Below are 6,000 nucleotides of genomic sequence, written 5' to 3'. Positions count from 1 at the left end.
GCACTGTCCACTTGACCACACTGTCTGCCTGCCAGCAGGGAGCTCAATACACAACGTAAGCCACTCGCACACATATGGTTGCTGGCACGTTGCTCAGGAGGAGGAAGACAATAACAGACCATCTAAGGATAACATAATACTGTATATCAGATAATGCCGAGAGGGGCCCGAGCCAAGTATGCTTTTCTTCCCCCCCCCCCCCCCTTCAATGGAATTTTCTTGTGTATGTGTGTTTTATTCTGAAGACGACATTTGTTTGCCTAGGAGAGAAGATAATTCTGCAGAGCATTTTCTTAAAAAAAAAAAAAAAAAAAAAAAAAACCTTCCAGATCACTAAAAAAAATTACAAGTTTTTGAAAAAGAGAAATCAAATGCAAGAAGAGCACTCAGTGAGAACAAAGTGAAATAACAGAAATAGTATCAGAATAATAACAGAAACTCATCTCAAGGTCTGCAGATTAACCCTGCATTTTCTAAGCCATGCTAAATTCATGGACGCTTTCATAACCTGCTTCTCTGCTGCCTCCAGGACCACTTGTTCCTGTCCAGGAAGCCCATTCACACTTCCCTACCACTAAAGCAACACCTGAAGAGAAACATGGATGAATCGCATCAGTAAGATAAATAGTAAAAAAAACACGAGTCTCACCGACAAGTCTCACCTACAGCCCTGAGCAGTTTTCATGAGTTTTGTGTTTCCAGCTAATGTCATCTCTCCTACTCCTTCATCTCCAATGTCTGTCCCTATAGTCAAACCGCAGACCAAGGACTTGCCAGGAAGATAAATTTTCAGGGAGAAGAAGGACCTTCTCTCTTCTTTACATGTCAGTGTTTTTCATTACTTTCAGCAAAGGAAAGTTGAAAGCTAGAAGGACAGTGCAAAAGAATCCTGAACCAGAATCTGGTGAAGTAGCTGGGAGCATTCCCATCACAGTTAACAAGCTTTGAACTGAATCCAGGAAGTGGACAGATGCCACAGTAAGAGGTATAGAGATGCATTTTCATAGCAGCTTAAGGCAAACGTTTTTTAAAATTTGTCCCTTCACGCACGGATTGTGCAGTGGATCCTTTTTTAATTCCTACTTGCAAATACAACAGCAGAAATCTCATAGAAATATCATTTGGTACTCAAAGAATGCTTGGCATAAGTTGGGGAGGATATGGTATAATTTTTCACAAGTAATAAATGTTTAAGTCATGCTTGAAGTGCAAAATTCAATTCAACTTTAATTATAGAGGCGTCACTAAAGCTCTTATTATGATTTTATAAGGCCACAGAGGAGATCAGATCAAATTCTCAAGTTACGTTGAATGGGGAAGAAAAGGCAAAGAACAGATCACGTGCAGGACAATTCACTTGACCAGCACTGCTAATTTCTGTGTTACTATTCTAGGGGTAGAGATGAAGGAATGAGAGGAGACGAGATAGGATGTTAATTGAGCTGATCCAGAGATGACTGCTCTTTAAGGATGCCTGGTTACAAGCTGCAGGGCTACAGACACGAGGGAATTGAAGACACTGTTGCTTGTCCTGTACTTTGCCACAGAATAAATCCTTTGGCAGAGCTGAGGCACATCAAGCTAGCTCTGCTAGGCTTTTAGCCCACATATGACCGGCCACCTTGCCAGCTGCAGCAGCCAGCTTCCCAATAGTCTAAGGCTGTTGGTACATGTGCTTTTTTTCCCTCAAAAAAAAATAAAATAAAATAAAACAGACATGCCTGCATTAGCATCGATATGCAAAAATGCACTCATCAACCTCCGCAGGCGACACGATGATCTGGATCTCCATGAGAAGGCAGCAAATCAACCAGCAAGGCGTAACCCAGCGAGGGTAAAACAATCCAGGTGGTCCTCCAATGCACAGCGCCAGAGCTCCAGCAACCGCAGCCAAGGGAAAGATACGGTAATTACATCATAACGCACTGCCTGGATTGTTTTATCGAGATTAGGAAATAATTTCTAATTAAAAATAAAGAGGTGGTCCACGAGGACACGGGCACGTATATGACATCACTGGTAACCCCCTGAGCACGCGCGTTACGGGGAGACAAGGTTCCTCCACGTTTCACTCATCTGTCACTTAAGGCAATAATTCATCTCTTAACTCTGGCTGAAGACATGCAATTTTATGGGAACCACAAATCAAGGCTCTGCATGTTTTAAAGGCTGACAGGATTATTTTTTTTATTTTCTAATAAGATTTCTTCTTTGATTAAATAGTCTTCATTTGCAAAGAAAAGTGAAGAGAACCATCGTGTCTGCAGCAAAATGGTTACGTAGTCACAGCGAGTCCCTACAATAATTCTGGACAGTTGTGCACTTTTCTTTTCGCATGTGTTGCATAAATAGTTGGAGAAAACGGAAAAAAAAAGAAACCAAAGAAATGTACAGTAAGCCATAGAAAACAGGAGGAAAATGATGTTACAGAAAATACAAGTCAGAGGAAATATTTGGACAGCCAGAGAAATGTCATCACGCAGTAATGGCATCTGCCTACAAGTGTTTTGCAGCAACGTTATAGCAGTAGGTGTAACAGTGACCCACTTAGGCCAAATGACGATGGGAAACTGTACCTTGGAGAGGTCCCACTATAAATAGAGAGGTTTGTGTTGCACAGGACTGGCCTGGAATTCCTGACAAGACAAGCAGCAAAAACAGACTCTCCCAGGCTCCTGGGCTCCAAGTGACATCAAACGACATGTGAGAGGAGGGTTGAAAAAAAATCGGGATAAATGAAATGAAGATTGGAGCAAATAGATTTTTAAAAGCCTTCTGGAAAAGCAGAGGTCTGCACAGGGCTTTCCAAAGTATCTGCCCATTCATGCAAATCAAGAGGATGACAGGGTCTGTTCTACGGCTTCTTTAATCCAGTTATATCAACTTGTCTAATAAAAAAAAAAAAAACAACTGTCTCTCCTCAGAGCCTTGCCAAGGAAGAAGACAGGTTACCTCCCCACAGCTATTTCTGAAGTGCTTTTAAAACCTCTAGTAACCTCAGGCTCCTCAGTACGGCTACCTGGCATGTAACATATTCTGCACAAAAATATCTGCCCTCTAGAAATTGCATCTCCCCCCCAAAATACAAAGCTACTAGTACTTGAAGTGAAAGCACTGCATCCTTTGAGACTGAGTCTTAGCTAAGACACCCAGCCTGCAACCGTAGGGCTTGAGCTTCTGAGAAGGGTCCTGTGTACAAGTGGCAGCTGGAGCGGCCAGAGAAAAGCACCCTGGTAAAGCAGTTAGCACTCAACCAGCCACAAAACTTGTTCTGGGCACGTCGATAGGGCTCAGACACTGCGGACATGGTCGAAAATCTAAAACAGGCCATACAGAAAGGCATGGAGGCAGAAAAGCAAAGAAAACACTAACCCAGGGGCCACGAAAACACTACCTGGAGCATGCAGGAGGTGGGAAAGATCAGACATCTGCACAACAACATGAACCTTTGGCAAGCACCTGCGTGTGTAGGGTTTGGGCAAGGAGGACAAGAGGTCCACTGAAAGCAGACCTGCAGCAGAAGCCAAGTGCCTGCCAGCCTGAAACACACAGCAGAATATCAGCCCTTTTTCTGTGTTGTGGCTGTGCAAAGAAACCCAAACCAAGGAGGTACCAGCCATGGTACTCACACACAGCTGCCCAAGGCACAAGGGGAAGATGCAAAGTTCTGGTGATGCTCACCAAGGAAGGACATGAATTGGATCAGAGAAGGGCAAGCTTGTGTGGGTTGGAAAGAAGCTCTTTGCTGCTAATGCCCTCCAAGATACTAGATGGAGATATCCTCCGGAAAATTCAGGAAATTGCAAATTTAATCCTTTCCCTTCATGGTCTAATTATGGCAGACTCTTTGTTAGCAGTAGCAACACCAGCCTATGGTCATTTGTAGTCTAGACAGAAAGGCAATGGGAGGGGATATAAGCAACCTATCTTGCAGGCAAACTCTGAAGAAGCCGTCTTCAAGGAGAAGACACTACAGGGCGTTACCGTACCAGGAAGGACAAAAGCCGTGAGCGGTTTCCTTTCATTACTCATCCTTTCTCACCACGTGCCACTGCAGTTACAATTTTCCCTGTGGCAGAATTCCTGGCCAGAGCTGGCAGTGACGTAGAGCAGGGTGGTTATAGCCACACAGATTTACTCTGAAAAGCTGCTGCTGTGCTGGAGAGTCTCGTCCCATTCCACACGGATGTCACTATGGATGTTCAGCACGTTCCCCTGTCTACAGCAGAACAGGTACAAAGGCACCAGACACTCCCAGGCACCAGAACAGTCAGGACAAGAACGGTGCTTTGATCTGTCCCACCCCTCCAGATCCCAATGACATGTACCACACTTTGTGATGCCTTCCTTCCCGCAGAACATCCCATTTTCTGCTTGGTTGCACGCTCTGCTGCTGCATGCCCTCTCTTGCTTGGCTAGACAAGGAACCAATTAGTTAGAGCAATGAGCTGAAACAATTAGGCAACTTGTTCACCTAACCCAAGAGCCCCGACCAGCACAATGGAATGAGCTGAAAACTTTGAAGACAGGCAGAGATGTAAGAAAGATCACAGCATTTCTTACCCAACCTTTCTCCTGGGATCAGAGGAGACAGTTGTGAAACATATCAGAATTCTGTTTTCTTCTTTCCTTCTGTCCGAGGGCTTAATTTTTATTGGGATGGTGTTGCAAACAAGCCAGCTAGGGGCTTCAGGAAATGTGTCTATCCCTGATCCCTCACAAACAAGCCCAAACATTCTTCAGTTGGTCTTTGGAAATTATCTGAAGCAAAGGGACTCGAACTCTGATGCGGACATGGTTAAAAGCTGTAAGAAGCTTCCTAGACTGGAATGGCACCTACAGGCTTAACATATTTACATTAATCAAGATTCAATCAAAGGCTTATTGGCACTCTAGGTCTGTGCTCCTGCATTACAAATAGCAATTGAGATTTCTGGGAAGGTTTAGCCAAGGCCTTAGCATAATTTGCAGCTACAGTACAAAAATACATAAACCATATAAGGTTACATACTTCATTAAATGTTAGCAATATGCTTAAGACTAAAACTATGGCATGCGCTTTATATACAATTTTGATTGTCTATAATCCATGTCAACACAGCTGTGCTACAGACCTCCTAAGTCACTGTTAGCAAGTCCATCTGCTTCACTGAACTGTGTCTAGTTTTCAAATAATGGCAATTTCTTTAACATTTTATGATTCCTGACTGTGAAAACTGCCTCTTGCGTGAGCCGGTGTCAAAATCTGACTAATGTTGCAAACCGTGTGGTGCAATGTGATTTTGTTGGCAGTTGGAGAAACATAAAAATGTTAAGACACTTCGCAAAAGTTTCAAAAAGGAGTCACTGAATAAATCTTTTAATCTCAAGTAGCACGTACTTCATCACATCAGCATTTTTCAAGGAATGTTCCTATTGTCAATGAAAATTAGCTCCAAGAATCTGAAAGCATGAGGACTTAACAAGGGAACCCAAATCCCAGCATTATGGCTTTTGTGTCAAGCAATCTGTAAAATACCAGACTTCTGAAAAACTGGCTCTTCCTCTCTACAAACACAAGCCTTTACTATCCCAGTATGACCAAAGCAGATAATCTTTACAGGAAGATTTTTGATAGCTCTTAGAAAAAATGTCATCACGCCCATCTGTTTTGCTCTGTGCTATACCCACAGAAACAGTAGAAGGAAGACGGCACAACATCCCAACACCAGTAAGAGGACTGAGGCTTGGGACCTTAATTCCCAGCTAGGCTCCCTACACACCCTACAACGATCAGCGTTTATTCAAGGTTAGCAGAAAGCTGTAACGGAACACTGCATAAAGCAGGTTGCAACTTGCCTTATAGAAAAGTCAGCATTTCTCCATAACAACAAGAACTTCAAATAACTTGGTCACATAAGACAAGAGGCCATGTAGCTGTTGCCTCTTAAAATTACCCTTTATTTTACAAGCTGAAGAACAAATCCAGCCCACTTGCAGACTCAGCGATGACCGTGGCCA

Source organism: Oxyura jamaicensis, chromosome 5, assembly GCF_011077185.1.
Source record: "Oxyura jamaicensis isolate SHBP4307 breed ruddy duck chromosome 5, BPBGC_Ojam_1.0, whole genome shotgun sequence".
Lineage (NCBI taxonomy): Eukaryota > Metazoa > Chordata > Aves > Anseriformes > Anatidae > Oxyura > Oxyura jamaicensis.
Note: the sequence above shows the minus strand (reverse complement) of the source record.